The following is a 23,721-nucleotide window of genomic DNA, read 5'->3' as shown; positions in this document are numbered from 1 at the left end:
TTAGGGGCTGCTGATGGGACTCTGATGTTAGGGGGCTGTTAATGGGACCCTGATGTAGGGGGCTGGTGATGGGACACTCTAATGTAAGGGGCTGCTGATGGGACTCTTATATAAGGGGTTGCTGATGGGACTCAGATGTAAGGGGACTGGTGATGGGACTCTGATGTAAGGATGCTGCTGATTGTACTCTGATGTAAGGGGCTGCTGATGGGACCATGATGTAAGGGGGCTGTTGATGGGACACTGAAGTAAGGGGGCTGCTGATGGGACTTTGATGGATGGGGGCTGGTAATGGGACTCTGATGTTAAGGGCTGTTGATGGGACTCTGATGTAAGGGGCTGCTGATGTGCCTCTGATGAAAGGGGCAAATGATGGGACCCTCATATAAGGGGGCTGTTCATGGAACCCTGATGTAAGGGGGCTGCTGATGAGACTCTGATGAATGGGGCTTCTGATTGGACTCTGATATAAGGGCCTGGTGATAATACACTCTGATCTTAGGGGCTGCTGATGGGACTCTGATGTTAGGGGGCTGTTAATGGGACCCTGACGTAGGGGGACTGCTGATGGGATTCTGATGTAGGGAGCTGCTGATGGAACACTGATGTAAGGGGCTGATGATGGGACACTCTGATGTACGGGGCTGATGATGGGACACTCTGATGTAAGGGGCTGATGATGGGAGTTTCTGATGTAAGGGGCTGCTGAATGGACTCTGATGTAAGGGGCTTCTGTTGAGACTCTGATGTAAGGGCTGCTGATGGGACTCTGATGTAAGGGTCTGCTGATGGGACTCTGATGTAAGGGGCTGCTGATGGGACTCTGATGTAAGGCAGCTGCTTATGAGACTTTGATATAAGGGGGCTGCTGATGGGACTCTGATGTAAGGGGCTGCTGATGGGTTTCTAATGTAAGGGGCTGGTGATGGGACACTCTGTAAGGGGCTGCTGATGGGATTCAGATGTAAGGGACTGGTGATGGGACTCTGATACAATGGGATCATTGATGGGAGTTACTGATGGGACTCTGATGTAAGGGGTTGCTGATGGGACTCTGATGTAAGGGGCTTCTGATGGGACTCTGAATTAAAGGGCTGCTGATGGGACCCTGATGTTAGGGGCTGCTGATGGGACTCTGATTTAAGGGGGCTGGGGATGGGACTTGGATGTAAAGGGCTGGTGATGGGACTTGGATGTAAAGGGCTGCTGATGGGACTCTGATGTAAGGGGCTGCTGATGGGACTCTAAAGTTAGGGGCTGTTGATTGGACTCTGATGTAAGGGGCTGGTGATGGGACTCTGATGTAAGGGGCTGCTGATGGGACTCAGCTGTTAGGGGCTGCTGATGGGACTCTGATATAATGGACTGTTGATGTGGCTCTGATGTAAGGGGGCTTGTGATGGGACACTGATGTAAGAGGCTGGTGGTGGGACTCTGAAGTAAGGGGCTGCTGATGGGACTCTGATGTAAGGGGGCTGGTGATGAGACTCTGTAAGGGGCTGCTGATTGGACTCTGATGTAAGGGGATGCTGATGGGACTCTGATGTAAGGGGCTCCTGATAGGACTCTGATGTAAGGGGCAGGTGATGGGACTCTGATGTAAGGGGCTGGTGATGGGACTCTTAAGGGGCTGCTGATTGGAATCTGATTTTAGGGGCTGCTGATGGGCCTCTGATGTTCAGGAGTGCTGATGGGACTTTGATATAAGGGACTGTTGATGTGGCTCTGATGTAAGGGGGCTTGTAATGGGACTTTGATGTAAGGGGCTGATGGTGGGACTCTGAAGTAAGGGGGTGCTGATGGGACTCTGATGTAAGGGGGCTGGTGATGGGACTCTGATGTAAGGGTATGCTGATGGGACTCTGATGTAAGGGGCTGGTGATGGGACTCTTAAGGGGCTGCTGATTGGAATCTGATTTTAGGGGCTGCTGATGGGCCTCTGATGTTCAGGAGTGCTGATGGGACTTTGATATAAGGGACTGTTGATGTGGCTCTGATGTAAGGGGGCTTGTAATGGGACTTTGATGTAAGGGGCTGATGGTGGGACTCTGAAGTAAGGGGGTGCTGATGGGACTCTGATGTAAGGGGGCTGGTGATGGGACTCTGATGTAAGGGTATGCTGATGGGACTCTGATGTAAGGGTATGCTGATGGGACTCTGATGTAAGGGGCTCCTGATAGGACTCTGATGTAAGGGGCAGGTGATGGGACTCTGAAGTAAGGGGCTGGTGATGAGACTCTGAAGGGGCTGCTATTTGGACTCTGATCTTAGGGGCCACTGATGGGCCTCTGACTTTAGGGGCTGCTGATGGGACTCTAATGTAAGGGGCTGCTGATGGGACTCTAATGTAAGGGGGCTGCTGATTGGACTTTGATGTAAGGGGGCTGGTAATGGGACTCTGATGTTAGGGGCTGTTGATGGGACTTTGATGTTAGGGGCTGTTGATAGGACTCTGATATAAGGGACTGTTGATGTGGCTCTGATGTAAGGGGGCTTGTGATGGGACTTTGATGTAAGGGGCTGCTGGTGGGACTCTGAAGAAAGGGGCTGCTGATGGGACTCTGATGTAAGGGGCTACTGTTGGGACTCAGATGTTAGGGGCTGCTGATGGAACTCTGATATAAGGGACTGTTGATGTGGCTCTGATGTAAGGGGGCTTGTGATGGGAGTTTGATGTAAGGGGCTGATGGTGGGACTCTAAAGTAAGGGGCTGCTGATGGGACTCTGATGTAAGGAGATGCTGATGGGACTCTGATGTAAGGGGCTCCTGATAGGACTCTGATGTAAGGGGCAGGTGATGGGACTCTGATGTAAGGGGCTGGTGATGGGACTCGGAAGGGGCTGCTGATTGGACTCTGATCTTAGGGGCTGCTGATGGGCCTCTGATGTTAGGGGCTGCTGATGGGACTCTGATGTAAGAGGTTAATGATGGGACTCTGATGTAAGGGGTTGCTGATGGGACTCTGATGAAAGGGGCTTCTGTTGAGACTCTGATGTAAGGGCTGCTGATGGGACTCTGATGTAAGGGGCTGCTGATGGGACTCTGATGTAAGGGGCTGCTGATGGGGCTCTGATGTAAGGCAGCTGCTTATGGGACTTTGATATAAGGGGGCTGCTGATGGGATTCAGATGTAAGGGGCTGGTTAATCGGAATCTGATGTAAGGGGTTACTGATGGGACTCTGATGTAAGGGGCTGGTGATGGGACTCTGAAGGGGCTGCTGATTGGAATCTGATCTTAGGGGCTGCTGATGGGACTTTGATATAAGGGACTGTTGATGTGGCTCTGATGTAAGGGGGCTTGTGATGGGACTTTGATGTAAGGGGCTGATGGTGGGACTCTGAAGTAAGGGGCTGCTGATGGGACTCTGATGTAAGGGGGCTGGTGATGGGACTCTGATGTAAGGGTATGCTGATGGGACTCTGATGTAAGGGTATGCTGATGGGACTCTGATGTAAGGGGCTCCTGATAGGACTCTGATGAAAGGGGCAGGTGATGGGACTCTGAAGTAAGGGTCTGGTGATGAGTTTCTGATGTAAGGGGCTGCTGAATGGACTCTGATGTAAGAGGTTAATGATGGGACTCTGATGTAAGGGGTTGCTGATGGGACTCTAATGAAAGGGTCTTCTGTTGAGACTCTGATGTAAGGGGCTGCTGATGGGACTCTGATGTAAGGGGCTGCTGATGGGACTCTGATGTAAGGGGCTGCTGATGGGGCTCTGATGTAAGGCAGCTGCTTATGGGACTTTGATATAATGGGGCTGCTGATGGGATTCAGATGTAAGGGGCTGGTTAATCGGAATCTGATGTAAGGGGTTACTGATGGGACTCTGATGTAAGGGGTTGCTGATGGGACTCTGATGTAAGGGGCTTCTGATGGGACTTTGAAGCAAGGGGCTGCTGATGGGACTCTGATGTTAGGGGCTGCTGATGGGACTCTGATGTTAGGGGCTGCTGATGGGACTCTAATGTAAGGGGGCTGGTGATGGGACTTGGATGTAAAGGGCTCATGATGGGACTTGGATGTAAAGGGCTGCTGATGGGACTCTGATGCAAGGGGCTGCTGATGGGACTCTAAAGTTAGGGGCTGTTGATTGGACTCTGATGTAAGGGGCTGGTGATGGGACTCTGAAGTAAGGGGCTGGTGATGAGACATTGAAGGGGCAGCTGATTGGACTCTGATCTTAGGGGCTGCTGATGGGCCTCTGACTTTAGGGGCTGCTGATGGGACTCTAATGTAAGGGGCTGCTGATGGGACTCTAATGTAAGGGGGCTGCTGATTGGACTTTGATGTAAGGGGGCTGGTAATGGGACTCTGATGTTAGGGGCTGTTGATGGGACTTTGATGTTAGGGGCTGTTGATAGGACTCTGATATAAGGGACTGTTGATGTGGCTCTGATGTAAGGTGGCTTGTGATGGGACTTTGATGTAAGGGGCTGCTGGTGGGACTCTGAAGAAAGGGGCTGCTGATGGGACTCTAATGTAAGGGGCTGCTGATGGGACTCTAATGTAAGGGGGCTGCTGATTGGACTTTGATGTAAGGGGGCTGGTAATGGGACTCTGATGTTAGGGGCTGTTGATGGGACTTTGATGTTAGGGGCTGTTGATAGGACTCTGATATAAGGGACTGTTGATGTGGCTCTGATGTAAGGGGGCTTGTGATGGGACTTTGATGTAAGGGGCTGCTGGTGGGACTCTGAAGAAAGGGGCTGCTGATGGGACTCTGATGTAAGGGGGCTGGTGATGAGACTCTGTAAGGGGCTGCTGATGGGACTCTGATGTAAGGGGATGCTGATGGGACTCTGATGTAAGGGGTTCCTGATAGGACTCTGTTGTAAGGGGCAGGTGATGGGACTCTGAAGGGGCTGCTGATTGGAATCTGATCTTAGGGGCTGCTGATGGGACTCAGATGTTAGGGGCTGCTGAAGGGACTCTAATGTAAGGGGCTGCTGATGGGACTCTAATGTAAGGGGGCTGCTGATTGGACTTTGATGTAAGGGGGCTGGTAATGGGACTCTTAAGTTAGGGGCTGTTGATTGGACTCTGATGTAAGGGGCTGGTGATGGGACTCTGATATAAGGGACTGTTGATGTGGCTCTGATGTAAAGGGGCTTGCGATGGGACGTTGATGTAAGGGGCTGGTGGTGGGACTCTGAAGTAAGGGGATGCTGTTTGGACTCTGATGTAAGGGGGCTGGTGATGAAACTCTGTAAGGGGCTGCTGATGGGACTCTGATGTAAGAGGATGCTGATGGGACTCTGATGTAAGGGGGCTGGTAATGAGACTCTGTAAGGGGCTGCTGATTGGACTCTGATGTAAGGGGATGCTGATGGGACTCTGATGTAAGGGGCTCCTGATAGGACTCTGATGTAAGGGGCAGGTGATGGGACTCTGATGTAAGGGGCTGGTGATGGGACTCTTAAGGGGCTGCTGATTGGAATCTGATCTTAGGGGCTGCTGATGGGCCTCTGACTTTAGGGGCTGCTGATGGGACTCTAATGTAAGGGGCTGCTGATGGGACTCTAATGGAAGGGGGCTGCTGATTGGACTTTGATGTAAGGGGGCTGGTAATGGGACTCTGATGTTAGGGGCTGTTGATGGGACTTTGATGTTAGGGGCTGTTGATAGGACTCTGATATAAGGGACTGTTGATGTGGCTCTGATGTAAAGGGGCTTGCGATGGGACGTTGATGTAAGGGGCTGGTGGTGGGACTCTGAAGTAAGGGGATGCTGTTTGGACTCTGATGTAAGGGGGCTGGTGATGAAACTCTGTAAGGGGCTGCTGATGGGACTCTGATGTAAGAGGATGCTGATGGGACTCTGATGTAAGGGGGCTGGTAATGAGACTCTGTAAGGGGCTGCTGATTGGACTCTGATGTAAGGGGATGCTGATGGGACTCTGATGTAAGGGGCTCCTGATAGGACTCTGATGTAAGGGGCAGGTGATGGGACTCTGATGTAAGGGGCTGGTGATGGGACTCTTAAGGGGCTGCTGATTGGAATCTGATCTTAGGGGCTGCTGATGGGCCTCTGACTTTAGGGGCTGCTGATGGGACTCTAATGTAAGGGGCTGCTGATGGGACTCTAATGGAAGGGGGCTGCTGATTGGACTTTGATGTAAGGGGGCTGGTAATGGGACTCTGATGTTAGGGGCTGTTGATGGGACTTTGATGTTAGGGGCTGTTGATAGGACTCTGATATAAGGGACTGTTGATGTGGCTCTGATGTAAGGGGGCTTGTGATGGGACTTTGATGTAAGGGGCTGATGGTGGGACTCTAAAGTAAGGGGCTGCTGATGGGACTCTGATGTAAGGAGATGCTGATGGGACTCTGATGTAAGGGGCTCCTGATAGAACTCTGATGTAAGGGCCAGGTGATGGGACTCTGATGTAAGGGGCTGGTGATGGGACTCGGAAGGGGCTGCTGATTGGACTCTGATCTTAGGGGCTGCTGATGGGCCTCTGATGTTAGGGGCTGCTGATGGGACTCTAATGTAAGGGGCTGCTGAAGGGACTCTAATGTAAGGGGGCTGGTGATTGGACTTTGATGTATAGGGGGTGGTAATGGGACTCTGATGTTAGGGGCTGTTGATGGGACTCTGATGTAAGGGGCTGGTGATGGGACACTCTAATGTAAGGGGCTGCTGATGGGACTCTTATATAAGGGGTTGCTGATGGGACTCTGATGTAAGGGGTTGCTGATGGGACTCTGATGTAAGGGGACTGGTGATGGGACTCTGATGTAAGGATGCTGCTGATTGTACTCTGATGTAAGGGGCTGCTGATGGGACCATGATGTAAGGGGGCTGTTGATGGGACACTGAAGTAAGGGGGCTGCTGATGGGACTCTGATGTAGGGGGCTGTTGATGGGACTCTGATGTAAGGGGGCTGCTGATGTGCCTCTGATGAAAGGGGCAAATGATGGGACCCTCATATAAGGGGGCTGTTCATGGAACCCTGATGTAAGGGGGCTGCTGATGAGACTCTGAAGAATGGGGCTTCTGATTGGACTCTGATGTAAGGGCCTGGTGATAATACACTTTGATCTTAGGGGCTGCTGATGGGACTCTGATGTTAGGGGGCTGTTAATGGGACCCTGATGTAGGGGTCTGGTGATGGGACACTCTAATGTAAGGGGCTGCTGATGGGACTCTTATATAAGGGGTTGCTGATGGGACTCAGATGTAAGGGGTTGCTGATGGGACTCTGATGTAAGGGGACTGGTGATGGGACTCTGATGTAAGGATGCTGCTGATTGTACTCTGATGTAAGGGGCTGCTGATGGGACCATGATGTAAGGGGGCTGTTGATGGGACACTGAAGTAAGGGGGCTGCTGATGGGACTTTGATGGATGGGGGCTGGTAATGGGACTCTGATGTTAGGGGCTGTTGATGGGACTCTGATGTAAGGGGCTGGTGATGGGACACTCTAATGTAAGGGGCTGCTGATGTGCCTCTGATGAAAGGGGCAAATGATGGGACCCTCATATAAGGGGGCTGTTCATGGAACCCTGATGTAAGGGGGCTGCTGATGAGACTCTGATGAATGGGGCTTCTGATTGGACTCTGATGTAAGGGCCTGGTGATAATACACTCTGATCTTAGGGGCTGCTGATGGGACTCTGATGTTAGGGGGCTGTTAATGGGACCCTGATGTAGGGGGACTGCTGATGGGATTCTGATGTAGGGGGCTGCTGATGGAACACTGATGTAAGGGGCTGATGATGGGACCCTGATGTAGGGGTCTGGTGATGGGACACTCTAATGTAAGGGGCTGCTGATGGGACTCTTATATAAGGGGTTGCTGATGGGACTCAGATGTAAGGGGTTGCTGATGGGACTCTGATGTAAGGGGACTGGTGATGGGACTCTGATGTAAGGATGCTGCTGATTGTACTCTGATGTAAGGGGCTGCTGATGGGACCATGATGTAAGGGGGCTGTTGATGGGACACTGAAGTAAGGGGGCTGCTGATGGGACTTTGATGGATGGGGGCTGGTAATGGGACTCTGATGTTAGGGGCTGTTGATGGGACTCTGATGTAAGGGGCTGGTGATGGGACACTCTAATGTAAGGGGCTGCTGATGTGCCTCTGATGAAAGGGGCAAATGATGGGACCCTCATATAAGGGGGCTGTTCATGGAACCCTGATGTAAGGGGGCTGCTGATGAGACTCTGATGAATGGGGCTTCTGATTGGACTCTGATGTAAGGGCCTGGTGATAATACACTCTGATCTTAGGGGCTGCTGATGGGACTCTGATGTTAGGGGGCTGTTAATGAGACCCTGATGTAGGGGGACTGCTGATGGGATTCTGATGTAGGGGGCTGCTGATGGAACACTGATGTAAGGGGCTGATGATGGGACACTCTGATGTACGGGGCTGATGATGGGACACTCTGATGTAAGGGGCTGATGATGGGAGTTTCTGATGTAAGGGGCTGCTGAATGGACTCTGATGTAAGGGGCTTCTGTTGAGACTCTAATGTAAGGGCTGCTGATGGGACTCTGATGTAAGGCAGCTGCTTATGAGACTTTGATATAAGGGGGCTGCTGATGGGACTCTGATGTAAGGGGCTGCTGATGGTTTTCTAATGTAAGGGGCTGGTGATGGGACACTCTGTAAGGGGCTGCTGATGGGATTCAGATTTAAGGGACTGGTGATGGGACTCTGATACAATGGGATCATTGATGGGAGTTACTGATGGGACTCTGATGTAAGGGGTTGCTGATGGGACTCTGATGTAAGGGGCTTCTGATGGGACTCTGAATTAAAGGGCTGCTGATGGGACCCTGATGTTAGGGGCTGCTGATGGGACTCTGATTTAAGGGGGCTGGGGATGGGACTTGGATGTAAAGGGCTGGTGATGGGACTTGGATGTAAAGGGCTGCTGATGGGACTCTGATGTAAGGGGCTGCTGATGGGACTATAAAGTTAGGGGCTGTTGATTGGACTCTGATGTAAGGGGCTGGTGATGGGACTCTGATGTAAGCGGCTGCTGATGGGACTCAGATGTTAGGGGCTGCTGATGGGACTCTGATATAATGGACTGTTGATGTGGCTCTGATGTAAGGGGGCTTGTGATGGGACACTGATGTAAGGGGCTGGTGGTGGGACTCTGAAGTAAGGGGCTGCTGATGGGACTCTGATGTAAGGGGGCTGGTGATGAGACTCTGTAAGGGGCTGCTGATTGGACTCTGATGTAAGGGGATGCTGATGGGACTCTGATGTAAGGGGCTCCTGATAGGACTCTGATGTAAGGGGCAGGTGATGGGACTCTGATGTAAGGGGGCTGGTGATGGGACTTGGATGTAAAGGGCTCATGATGGGACTTGGATGTAAAGGGCTGCTGATGGGACTCTGATGCAAGGGGCTGCTGATGGGACTCTAAAGTTAGGGGCTGTTGATTGGACTCTGATGTAAGGGGCTGGTGATGGGACTCTGAAGTAAGGGGCTGGTGATGAGACATTGAAGGGGCTGCTGATTGGACTCTGATCTTAGGGGCTGCTGATGGGCCTCTGACTTTAGGGGCTGCTGATGGGACTCTGATGTAAGGGGTTGCTGATGGGACTCTGATGTAAGGGGCTTCTGATGGGACTCTGAATTAAAGGGCTGCTGATGGGACCCTGATGTTAGGGGCTGCTGATGGGACTCTGATTTAAGGGGGCTGGGGATGGGACTTGGATGTAAAGGGCTGGTGATGGGACTTGGATGTAAAGGGCTGCTGATGGGACTCTGATGTAAGGGGCTGCTGATGGGACTCTAAAGTTAGGGGCTGTTGATTGGACTGTGATGTAAGGGGCTGGTGATGGGACTCTGATGTAAGGGGCTGCTGATGGGACTCAGATGTTAGGGGCTGCTGATGGGACTCTGATCTTAGGGGCTGCTGATGGGCCTCTGATGTTCGGGGCTGCTGATGGGACTTTGATATAAGGGACTGTTGATGTGGCTTTGATGTAAGGGGGCTTGTGATGGGACTTTGATGTAAGGGGCTGATGGTGGGACTCTGAAGTAAGGGGCTGCTGATGGGACTCTAATGTAAGGGGGCTGGTGATGGGACTCTATGTAAGGGTAGGCTGATGGGACTCTGATGTAAAGGTATGCTGATGGGACTCTGATGTATAGTGGCTCCTGATAGGACTCTGATGTAAGGGGCAGGTGATGGGACTCTGAAGTAAGGGGCTGGTGATGAGACTCTGTAAGGGGCTGCAAATGGGACTCTGATGTAAGAGGATGCTGATGGGACTCTGATGTAAGGGGCTGGTGATGGGACTCTGAAGGGGCTGCTGATTGGAATCTGATCTTAGGGGCTGCTGATGGGCCTCTGATGTTAGGGGCCTGATGATGAGACTCTGTAAGGGGCTGCTGATGGGACTCTGATGTAAGGGGATGCTGATGGGACTCTTTTATAAGGGGGCTGGTGATTGGACTTTGATGTAAGGGGGCTGTTGATGGGACTCTGATGTAAGGGGCTGGTGATGGGACTCAGATGTAAGGGGCTGCTAATGGGACTCTAATGTTAGGGGCTGTTGATGGGACCCTGATGTAGGGGGGCTGGTGATGAGACTTTGAAGTTGCTGCTGATGGGACTCTGATGTAAGGGTCTCCTGATGGCACTCTGATATAAGGGGCTGGTGATGGGACACTCTGATATAAGGGGCTGGTGATAGGACACTGTGATATAAGGGGTTTGTGTTGGGACACTCGGATGTAAGGGGCTGCTGATGGGACTCTGCTGTTATGATCTGCTGATTGGACTCTGATTTAAGTGGCTCCTGATGAGACTCTGATGTAAGAGGCTGGTGATGGGACACTCTGATGTAAGAGGCTGGTGGGGGGATACTCTGATGTAAGGAGATTGTGATTGGACACTCTGATGTAAGGGGCTGGTGATGGGACACTCTAATGTAAGGGGTTTGTGTTGGGACACTCTTATGTAAGGGGCTGCTGATGGGACTCTGATGTAAGGGGCTGCTGATTGGACTCTGATGTAAGGGGCTGCTGATGGGACTCTGATGTAAGGAGCTGGTAATGGGACTCTGATGTAAGAGGGCTGCTGACGGGACTTTGCGTCATCATCTGCTGATTGGACTCTGATTTAAGTGGCTCCTGATGGGACTCTGATGTAAGAGGCTGGTGATGGGACACTCTGATGTAAGGGGCTGGTGATGGGATACTCTTATGTAAGGGGATGGTGATTGGACACTCTGATGTAAGGGGTACATTAGTAAAGGGTTGCTGATGGGACTCTGATGTAAGGGGCTGCTGATGGGACTCTGATGTAAGGGGACTGGTGATGGGACTCTGATGTAAGGGTCTGCTGATTGTACTCTGATGTAAGGGGCTGCTGATGGGACCATGAAGTAAGGGGGCTGCTGATGGGACTCTGGTGTAGGGGGCTGTTGATGGGACTCTGATATATGGGGGCTGCTGATGTGCCTCTGATGAAAGGGGCAAATGATGGGACCCTCATATAAGGGGGCTGTTCATGGAACCCTGATGTAAGGGGGCTGATGATAGGACTCTGATGAATGGGGCTTCTGATTGGACTCTGATGTAAGGGGCTGGTGATAAGACACTCTGATCTTAAGGGCTGCTGATGGGATCAGAGTCTTTTAGGGGGCTGCTGACGGGACTCTGATGTTCGGGGGCTGTTAATTGGACCCTGATGTAGGGGGACTGCTGATGGGATTCTGATGTAGGGGGCTGCTGATGGAACACTGATGTAAGGGGCTGATGATGGGACACTCTGATGTACGGGGCTGATGATGGGAGTTTCTGATGTAAGGGGCTGCTAAATGGACTCTGATGTAAGGGGCTTCTGTTGGGACTCTGATGTAAGGGCTGCTGATGGGACTCTGATGTTAGGGGCTGCTGATGGGACTCTGATGTAAGGGGCTGCTGATGGGACTCTGATGTAAGGCAGCTGCTTATGGGACTTTGATATAAGGGGGCTGCTGATGGGACTCTGATGTAAGGGGCTGCTGATGGGTTTCTAATGTAAGGGGCTGGTGATGGGACACTCTTTAAGGGGCTGCTGATGGGATTCAGATGTAAGGGACTGGTGATGGGACTCTGATACAATGGGATCATTGATGGGAGTTACTGATGGGACTCTGATGTAAGGGGTTGCTGATGGGACTCTGATGTAAGGGGCTTCTGATGGGACTCTGAATTAGGGGGCTGCTGATGGGACCCTGATGTTAGGGGCTGCTGATGGGACTCTGATTTAAGGGGGCTGGTGATGGGACTTGGATGTAAAGGGCTGGTGACGGGACTTGGATGTAAAGGGCTGCTGATGGGACTCTGATGTAAGGGGCTGCTGATGGGACTCTAAAGTTAGGGGCTGTTGATTGGACTCTGATGTAAGGGGCTGGTGATGGGACTATGATGTAAGGGGCTGCTGATGGGACTCTGATGTAAGGCAGCTGCTTATGGGACTTTGATGTAAGGGTGCTGCTGATGGGACTCTGATGTAAGAGGTTTATGATGGGACTCTGATGTAAGGGGTTGCTGATGGGTCTCTGATGTAAGGGGCTTCTGATGAGACTCTGATGTAAGGCAGCTGCTTATGGGACTTTGATGTAAGGGGGCTGCTGATGGGACTCTGATGTAAGGGGTTGCTGATGGGTCTCTGCTGTAAGGGGCTTCTGATGAGACTCTGATGTAAGAAGATACAGATGGGACTCTGATGTAAGGGGGCTGGTGATGGGACTCTTATTTAAGGTGCTGCTGATTGGACTCTGATTTAAGTGGCTGCTGAATGAACTCTGATGTAAGGGGCTGCTGATGGGACTCTGATGTAAGGCAGCTGCTTATGGGACTTTGATGTAAGGGTGCTGCTTATGGGACTCTGATGTAAGAGGTTTATGATGGGACTCTGATGTAAGGGGTTGCTGATGGGTCTCTGATGTAAGGGGCTTCTGATGAGACTCTGATCTAAGGGGCTGCTGATGGGACTCTGATGTAAGGGGCTGCTGATGGGACTCTGATGTAAGGCAGCTGCTTATGGGAATTTGATGTAAGGGGGCTGCTGATGGGACTCTTATGTAAGGCGCTGGTGATGGGAAACTCTGTAAGGGGCTGCTGATGGGATTCAGATGTAAGGGGCTGGTGATGGGACTCTGATGTAAGGGGTTTCTGATGGGACTTTGATGTAAGGGGTTGCTGATGGGACTCTGATGTAAGGGGCTGCTGATGGGACTCTGATGTTAGGGGCTGCTGATGGGACCTTGATGTAAGGGGGCTGCTGATGGGAGCCTGATGTAAAGGGGTTGCTGATGGGACTCTTTAGGGGGCTGCTGATGGGAATCTGATGTAAGGGGCTGCTCATGGGACTCTAATGTAAGGGGGCTGTTGATGGGACCCTGATGTAAGGGGGCTGTTGATGAGACTCTGATGTTTGGGCTGTTGATGAGACTCTGATGTTTGGGCTGTTGATGGGACGCTGATGAAAGGGGCTGGTGATGGGATACTCGGATATAAGGGGCTGCTGATGGGACTCTGATGTAAGGGGTTGCTGAAAGGACTCTGATGTTAGGGGCTGCTGATGGGACTCTGATGTAAAAGGATACAGATGGGACTCTGATGTAAGGTGGCTGGTGATGGGACTCTTATGTAAGGATCTGCAGATTGGACTCTGATTTAAGGGGCTGCTGAATGAACTCTGATGTAAGGGGCTGCTGATGGGCCTCTGATGTAAGGGGCTACTGATAGCACTCTGATGTAAGGGGCCGGTGATGGGATTCTGATGTAAGGGGCTGGTGATGGGACTCTGAAGGTGCTGCTGATTGAACTCCGATGTTTGAAGCATCTGATTGGACTCTAATCTTAGGGGCTAATGTTGGGACTCTGATGTTAGGGGCTGCTGATGGCAATCTGATGTAAGGGGCTGCTGAAGGGACTCTAAAGTTAGGGGCTGTTGATTGGACTCTGATGTAAGGGGCTGGTGATGGGACTATGATGTAAGGGGCTGCTGATGGGACTCTGATGTAAGGGGCTGGTGATGGGACTATGATGTAAGGGGCTGCTGATGGGACTCTGATGTAAGGGGCTGCTGATGGGACTCTGATGTAAGAGGTTTATGATGGGACTCCGATGTAAGGGGTTGCTGATGAGTCTCTGATGTAAGGGGCTTCTGATGAGACTCTGATCTAAGGGGCCGCTGATGGGACTCTGATGTAAGTGGCTGCTGATGGGACTCTGATGTAAGGCAGCTGCTTATGGGACTTTGATGTAAGGGGGCTGCTGATGGGACTCTGATGTAAGGCGCTGGTGATGGGATACTCTGTAAGGGGCTGCTGATGGGATTCAGATGTAAGGGGCTGGTGATGGGACTCTGATGTAAGGGGTTTCTGATGGGACTTTGATGTAAGGGGTTCCTGATGGGACTCTGATGTAAGGGGCTGCTGATGGGACTCTGATGTTAGGGGCTGCTGATGGGACCTTGATGTAAGGGGGCTGCTGATGGGAGCCTGATGTAAAGGGGCTGCTGATGGGACTCTAATGTAAGGGGGCTGTTGATGGGACCCTGATGTAAGGGGGCTGTTGATGAGACTCTGATGTTTGGGCTGTTGATGGGACGCTGATGAAAGGGCCTGGTGATGGGATACTCGGATATAAGGGGCTGCTGATGGGACTCTGATGTAAGGGGTTGCTGAAAGGACTCTGATGTTAGGGGCTGCTGATGGGACTCTGATGTAAGAGGATACAGATGGGACTCTGATGTAAGGTGGCTGGTGATGGGACTCTTATGTAAGGATCTGCAGATTGGACTCTGATTTAAGGGGCTGCTGAATGAACTCTGATGTAAGGGGCTGCTGATGGGCCTCTGATGTAAGGGGCTCCTGATAGCACTCTGATGTAAGGGGCCGGTGATGGGATTCTGATGTAAGGGGCTGGTGATGGGACTCTGAAGGGGCTGCTGATTGAACTCCGATGTTTGAAGCATCTGATTGGACTCTAATCTTAGGGGCTAATGTTGGGACTCTGATGTTAGGGGCTGCTGATGGCAATCTGATGTAAGGGGCTGCTGAAGGGACTCTAAAGTTAGGGGCTGTTGATTGCACTCTGATGTAAGGGGCTGGTGATGGGACTATGATGTAAGGGGCTGCTGATGGGACTCTGATGTAAGGGGCTGGTGATGGGACTATGATGTAAGGGGCTGCTGATGGGACTCTGATGTAAGGGGCTGCTGATGGGACTCTGATGTAAGAGGTTTATGATGGGACTCCGATGTAAGGGGTTGCTGATGAGTCTCTGATGTAAGGGGCTTCTGATGAGACTCTGATCTAAGGGGCTGCTGATGGGACTCTGATGTAAGTGGCTGCTGATGGGACTCTGATGTAAGGCAGCTGCTTATGGGACTTTGATGTAAGGGGGCTGCTGATGGGACTCTGATGTAAGGCGCTGGTGATGGGATACTCTGTAAGGGGCTGCTGATGGGATTCAGATGTAAGGGGCTGGTGATGGGACTCTGATGTAAGGGGTTTCTGATGGGACTTTGATGTAAGGGGTTCCTGATGGGACTCTGATGTAAGGGGCTGCTGATGGGACTCTGATGTTAGGGGCTGCTGATGGGACCTTGATGTAAGGGGGCTGTTGATGGGAGCCTGATGTAAAGGGGCTGCTGATGGGACTCTTTAGGGGGCTGCTGATGGGACTCTGATGTAAGGGGCTGCTGATAGGAATCTGATGTAAGGGGCTGCTCATGGGACTCTAATGTAAGGGGGCTGTTGATGGGACCCTGTTGTAAGGGCGCTGTTGATGAGACTCTGATGTAGGGGCTGTTGATGGGACGCTGATGAAAGGGGCTGGTGATGGGACACTCGGGGCTGCTGATGGGACTCTGATGAAAGGAGCTGCTGATTGGACTCTGATTTAAGGGGCTGCTGATGGGACTTTGATGTAAGGGTGCAGCTGATGGGACTCTGATGTAAGAGGTTAATGATTGGACTCTGATGTAAGGGGTTGCTGATGGGTCTCTGATGTAAGGGGCTTCTGATGAGACTCTGATGTAAGAAGATACAGATGGGACTCTGATGTAAGGGGGCTGGTGATGGGACTCTTATGTAAGGCAGCTGCTTATGGGACTTTGATGTAAGGGTGCTGCTGATGGGACTCTGATGTAAGAGGTTTATGATGGGACTCTGATGTAAGGGGTTGCTGATGGGTCTCTGATGTAAGGGGCTTCTGATGAGACTCTGATGTAAGGCAGCTGCTTATGGGACTTTGATGTAAGGTGGCTGCTGATGGGACTCTGATGTAAGGGGTTGCTGATGGGTCTCTGCTGTAAGGGGCTTCTGATGAGACTCTGATGTAAGAAGATACAGATGGGACTCTGATGTAAGGGGGCTGGTGATGGGACTCTTATTTAAGGTGCTATTGATTGGACTCTGATTTAAGGGGCTGCTGAATGAACTCTGATGTAAGGGGCTTCTGATGAGACTCTGATGTAAGGCAGCTGCTTATGGGACTTTGATGTAAGGGGGCTGCTGATGGGACTCTGATGTAAGGGGTTGCTGATGGGTCTCTGCTGTAAGGGGCTTCTGATGAGACTCTGATGTAAGAAGGTACAGATGGGACTCTGATGTAAGGGGTTGCTGATGGGTCTCTGATGTAAGGGGCTTCTGATGAGACTCTGATCTAAGGGGCTGCTGATGGGACTCTGATGTAAGGGGCTGCTGATGGGACTCTGATGTAAGGCAGCTGCTTATGGGAATTTGATGCAAGGGGGCTGCTGATGGGACTCTTATGTAAGGCGCTGGTGATGGGAAACTCTGTAAGGGGCTGCTGATGGGATTCAGATGTAAGGGGCTGGTGATGGGACTCTGATGTAAGGGGTTTCTGATGGGACTTTGATGTAAGGGGTTGCTGATGGGACTCTGATGTAAAGGGTTGCTGATGGGACTCTGATGTTAGGGGCTGCTGATGGGACCTTGATGTAAGGGGGCTGCTGATGGGAGCCTGATGTAAAGGGGCTGCTGATGGGACTCTTTAGGGGGCTGCTGATGGGACTCTGATGTAAGGGGCTGCTGATGGGAATCTGATGTAAGGGGCTGCTCATGGGACTCTAATGTAAGGGGGCTGTTGATGGGACCCTGATGTAAGGGGGCTGTTGATGAGACTCTGATGTAGGGGCTGTTGATGGGACGCTGATGAAAGGGGCTGGTGATGGGACACTCGGGGCTGCTGATGGGACTCTGATGAAAGGAGCTGCTGATTGGACTCTGATTTAAGGGGCTGCTGATGGGACTTTGATGTAAGGGTGCAGCTGATGGGACTCTGATGTAAGAGGTTAATGATTGGACTCTGATGTAAGGGGTTGCTGATGGGTCTCTGATGTAAGGGGCTTCTGATGAGACTCTGATGTAAGAAGATACAGATGGGACTCTGATGTAAGGGGGCTGGTGATGGGACTCTTATGTAAGGGGCTGCTGATTGGACTCTGATTTAAGGGGCTTCTGAATGAACTCTGATGTAAGGGGCTGCTGATGGGACTCTGATGTAAGGCAGCTGCTTATGGGACTTTGATGTAAGGGTGCTGCTGATGGGACTCTGATGTAAGAGGTTTATGATGGGACTCTGATGTAAGGGGTTGCTGATGGGTCTCTGATGTAAGGGGCTTCTGATTAGACTCTGATGTAAGGCAGCTGCTTATGGGACTTTGATGTAAGGTGGCTGCTGATGGGACTCTGATGTTAGGGGCTGCTGATGGGACCTTGATGTAAGGGGGCTGCTGATGGGAGCCTGATGTAAAGGGGCTGCTGATGGGACTCTTTAGGGGGCTGCTGATGGGACTCTGATGTAAGGGGCTGCTGATGGGAATCTGATGTAAGGGGCTGCTCATGGGACTCTAATGTAAGGGGGCTGTTGATGGGACCCTGATGTAAGGGGGCTGTTGATGAGACTCTGATGTAGGGGCTGTTGATGGGACGCTGATGAAAGGGGCTGGTGATGGGATAACTCGGATATAAGGGGCTGCTGATGGGACTCTGATGTAAGGGGTTGCTGATGGGACTCTGATGTTAGGGGCTGCTGATGGGACTCTGATGTAAGAGGATACAGATGGGACTCTGATGTAAGGTGGCTGGTGATGGGACTCTTATGTAAGGATCTGCAGATTGGACTCTGATTTAAGGGGCTGCTGAATGAACTCTGATGTAAGGGGCTGCTGATGGGCCTCTGATGTAAGGGGCTCCTGATAGCACTCTGATGTAAGGAGCCGGTGATGGGATTCTGATGTAAGGGGCTGGTGATGGGACTCTGAAGGGGCTGCTGATTGAACTCCGATGTTTGAAGCATCTGATTGGTCTCTAATCTTAGGGGCTAATGATGGGACTCTGATGTTAGGGGCTGCTGATGGCAATCTGATGTAAGGGGCTGCTGAAGGGACTCTAAAGTTAGGGGCTGTTGATTGGACTCTGATGTAAGGGGCTGGTGATGGGACTATGATGTAAGGGGCTGCTGATGGGACTCTGATGTAAGGGGCTGGTGATGGGACTATGATGTAAGGGGCTGCTGAAGGGACTCTGATGTAAGGGGCTGCTGATGGGACTCTGATGTAAGAGGTTTATGATGGGAGTCCGATGTAAGGGGTTGCTGATGAGTCTCTGATGTAAGGGGCTTCTGATGAGACTCTGATCTAAGGGGCTGCTGATGGGACTCTGATGTAAGGGGCTGCTGATGGGACTCTGATGTAAGGCAGCTGCTTATGGGACTTTGATGTAAGGGGGCTGCTGATGGGACTCTGATGTAAGGCGCTGGTGATGGGATACTCTGTAAGGGGCTGCTGATGGGATTCAGATGTAAGGGGCTGGTGATGGGACTCTGATGTTAGGGGTTTCTGATGGGACTTTGATGTAAGGGGTTCCTGATGGGACTCTGATGTAAGGGGCTGCTGATGGGACTCTGATGTTAGGGGCTGCTGATGGGACCTTGATGTAAGGGGGCTGTTGATGGGAGCCTGATGTAAAGGGGCTGCTGATGGGACTCTTTAGGGGGCTGCTGATGGGACTCTGATGTAAGGGGCTGCTGATAGGAATCTGATGTAAGGGGCTGCTCATGGGACTCTAATGTAAGGGGGCTGTTGATGGGACCCTGTTGTAAGGGGGCTGTTGATGAGACTCTGATGTAGGGGCTGTTGATGGGACGCTGATGAAAGGGGCTGGTGATGGGACACTCGGGGCTGCTGATGGGACTCTGATGAAAGGAGCTGCTGATTGGACTCTGATTTAAGGGGCTGCTGATGGGACTTTGATGTAAGGGTGCAGCTGATGGGACTCTGATGTAAGTGGTTAATGATTGGACTCTGATGTAAGGGGTTGCTGATGGGTCTCTGATGTAAGGGGCTTCTGATGAGACTCTGATGTAAGAAGATACAGATGGGACTCTGATGTAAGGGGGCTGGTGATGGGACTCTTATGTAAGGGGCTGCTGATTGGACTCTGATTTAAGGGGCTTCTGAATGAACTCTGATGTAAGGGGCTGCTGATGGGACTCTGATGTAAGGCAGCTTCTTATGGGACTTTGATGTAAGGGTGCTGCTGATGGGTCTCTGATGTAAGGGGCTTCTGATGAGACTCTGATGTAAGGCAGCTGCTTATGGGACTTTGATGTAAGGGGGCTGCTGATGGGACTCTGATGTAAGGGGTTGCTGATGGGTCTCTGCTGTAATGGGCTTCTGATGAGACTCTGATGTAAGAAGATACAGATGGGACTCTGATGTAAGGGGGCTGGTGATGGGACTCTTATTTAAGGTGCTATTGATTGGACTCTGATTTAAGGGGCTGCTGAATGAACTCTGATGTAAGGGGCTTCTGATGAGACTCTGATGTAAGGCAGCTGCTTATGGGACTTTGATGTAAGGGGGCTGCTGATGGGACTCTGATGTAAGGGGTTGCTGATGGGTCTCTGCTGTAATGGGCTTCTGATGAGACTCTGATGTAAGAAGATACAGATGGGACTCTGATGTAAGGGGGCTGGTGATGGGACTCTTATTTAAGGTGCTGCTGATTGGACTCTGATTTAAGGGGCTGCTGAATGAACTCTGATGTAAGTGGCTGCTGATGGGACTCTGATGTAAGGCAGCTGCTTATGGGACTTTGATGTAAGGGTGCTGCTGATGGGGCTCTGATGTAAGAGGTTTATGATGGGACTCTGATGTAAGGCAGCTGCTTATGGGACTTTGATGTAAGGGGGCTGCTGATGGGACTCTGATGTAAGGGGTTGCTGATGGGTCTCTGCTGTAAGGGGCTTCTGATGAGACTCTGATGTAAGAAGGTACAGATGGGACTCTGATGTAAGGGGGCTGGTGATGGGACTCTGATGTAAGGGGTTGCTGATGGGTCTCTGTAAGGGGCTTCTGATGAGACTCTGATCTAAGGGGCTGCTGATGGGACTCTGATGTAAGGGGCTGCTGATGGGACTCTGATGTAAGGCAGCTGCTTATGGGAATTTGATGCAAGGGGGCTGCTGATGGGACCTTGATGTAAGGGGGCTGCTGATAGGAGCCTGATGTAAAGGGGCTGCTGATGGGACTCTTTAGGGGGCTGCTGATGGGACTCTGATGTAAGGGGCTGCTCATGGGACTCTAATGTAAGGGCCTGTTGATGGGACCCTGATGTAAGGGGGCTGTTGATGAGACTCTGATGTAGGGGCTGTTGATGGGACGCTGATGAAAGGGGCTGGTGATGGGATACTCGGATATAAGGGGCTGCTGATGGGACTCTGATGTAAGGGGTTGCTGATGGGACTCTGATGTTAAGGGCTGCTGATGGGAATCTGATGTAAGGGGCTGCTCATGGGTCTCTAATGTAAGGGGGCTGTTGATGGGACCCTGATGTAAGGGGGCTGTTGATGAAAATCTGATGTAGGGGCTGTTGATGGGACGCTGATGAAAGGGGCTGGTGATGGGATACTCGGATATAAGGGGCTGCTGAGGGGACTCTGATGTAAGGGGTTGCTGATGGGACTCTGATGTTAGGAGCTGCTGATGGGACTCTGATGTAAGAGGATACAGATGGGACTCTGATGTAAGGTGGCTGGTGATGGGACTCCTATGTAAGGATCTGCAGATTGGACTCTGATTTAAGGGGCTGCTGAATGAACTCTGATGTAAGGGGCTGCTGATGGGACTCTGATGTAAGGGGCTCCTGATAGCACTCTGATGTAAGGGGCTGGTGATGGGATTCTGATTTAAGGGGCTGTGATGGGACTCTAAAGGGGCTGCTGATTGATCTCCGATGTTTGAAGCATCTGATTGGACTCTAATCTTAGGGGCTGCTGAAGGGACTGATTCTGGCTTCTGATGAGACTCTGATGTAAGGGGCTGCTGAAGGGACAATGATGTAAGGGGACTGGTGATGGATCTCTGATGGAAGGGGGCTGCTGATTGTACTCTGATGTAAGGGGCTGCTGATGGGACCATGATGTAAGGGGCTGTTGATGGGACTCTGATGTAAGGGGGCTGCTGATGTGACTCTGATGTAAGGGGCTCATGATGGGACTCTCATATAAGGGGGCTGTTGATGGAACCCTGATGTAAGGGGGCTGCTGATATGACTCTGATATAGGGGGCTGTTGATAGGACGCTGATGTAAGGGGCTGGTGATAAGACACTCTGATCTTAGGGGCTGCTGATGGGACTCTGATGTTAGGGGGCTGTTAATGGGACCCTGATGTAAGGAGGCTGCTTTTGGGATTCTGATGTAAGGGCCTGCTGATGGGACTCTGATATAGGGGGCTGTTGATCGGACACTCGGATGTAAGGGCTGCTCATGGGACTCTGATGTAAGGGGCTGGTAATTGGACACTCTGACGTAAGGCGCTGGTGATGGGACTTTCTGATTAAAGGGCTGCTGATTGGGCTCTGATGTAAGGGGCTGCAGAATGGACTCTGATGTAAGGGGCTGCTGATGGGACTCTGATGGAAGGGGCTGCTGATGGGACTCTGATGTAAGGCAGCTGCTTATGGGGCTTTGATGAAAGGGGGCTGCTGATGGTACTCTGATGTCTTGGTACATGGGGTAAAGGCATAGGTTACTGCATTGGGTAAAAACCAATAGTTTGAACGTGGGGTAAAGGCATATCCTTTGTGCATGGGGTAAAAGGCATAGGTTGATGCATATGGTAAAATACATAGTTTTTTGAAGAGGAATAAGGGGCATAGGGCATAGTTTGGTGTAGGAAGCAAGAGGCATAGTTTGGTACAAAGGGTAAAAGGTTTGGTACAAATGATAAAAGGCATAGTTTGGTACATTAAAAAAATGACCCAACATTTCACTCTCCTTCATTCTCTTCCTCTTTGTGTACCACCCAGCTAATGAGCATGGTGGCATTAAGCCTGAAAAGGAGCCATTTCCTGCACAACTGTTGTCTGGTTCAATGAGGGATAAGACAATTGTTCAATAGCAGACTTTCTGTAAAAATAAAACATAGCATTTCAAAACCTAAAACGAATTGTTATGTCTTGTTAAATCATCCATTATGTTGTTTCACAGTTGATGTTGCAATGTATAAACTGCCCCGTCTCTTACATTTCTCCAAAAAGTTAAATCTTAACTTGTTATTGTTAACAATGAACTTTGGCAAACTGTAAATCAGCCACAGTTACTGTTTCACAGCTGACACTGCAATATATGAATGTTTTACATTACAAAAAATTTGAAATCAGTTAATTTAACATACAGGTTTTCATTTAGCATCACAGATGATGAAATATTTGAAACTTTTAAACACTTGGTATTTACATGCAGCTTAATATCTTCTATGCCCAACCTAGAAGGTAGACAGCATTGAAGAGGAGGTACTATATTTGGACTGGTAGCCCTTCTTTCTGTTTGACACTTATTTATCCCCTTTTTTTATACTTCCAAAAGGAAAATACAGTTTTCTATTGAAGAGAATCATCTGCCTGGTGTACCAAATTTTGCAAAGACCAGAGGGTGCAGTATCAAATATTTTCTGCAGCAGCGTCTGCTGGTGACATCAAGGATTACAGCTTACTTTTAAGGCATAATTCTATTTTAATAGGTCATAGACTTTTAAATTGATTAGCCACATGTTGATTGCACGGGAGCTACATGAAGGGGAATTTTTCTAATATCTCCTAGGTGGAACCATCCTACGGATTGCATACATGGCTATCTCAAAAATACAGAGATTTAAACTTCATAGTGTTACAACCTCCAGAAAATGGGGTAGAAAAATAGGGACCCCCAGCGTACCAAAATACACATATACATATATATATCGTGTATATATATATATATATACATATATATACATATATATAAACACAACCTTTTCTACATCGAAATAAAATCCACAACAATTGATCCTCAACTCCACCGTATTACCGAAGTCAGACAATAGAATTGACGTGGATTTTCTTCAAATTTCAATGTAAAAATGAAGTTTATTTTTAAGGGGTTTTTTTTTATATATTTGTGGCACACTGAAAGTCCCCATCTTCCAACCCCCACCTTGGAGGCCGGAACACTACAAAGTTTATTCTCTACAAGAAGAACTACACATAGTCAGAATAAGATAAAGGCAATATTCAGTTTACTCTTTACTCTTTTCACTTCATCTAAGATCCTAAATAGATTTAGTGGTCTTTTAAAATTATGTCTTTCTTTACTGTAATAGATAGTTAGACATAAAGTAGACATAATTAATTTTTTGTAAGTTAAAGGAATAGTTTGATCAGAAAAAGTAC

Source organism: Aquarana catesbeiana, linkage group LG11 (genome assembly GCF_042186555.1).
Source record: "Aquarana catesbeiana isolate 2022-GZ linkage group LG11, ASM4218655v1, whole genome shotgun sequence".
In the NCBI taxonomy this organism is placed as follows: domain Eukaryota; kingdom Metazoa; phylum Chordata; class Amphibia; order Anura; family Ranidae; genus Aquarana; species Aquarana catesbeiana.
The sequence above is the reverse complement of the archived record's forward strand: the minus strand, read 5'-3'. Positions refer to the sequence as shown.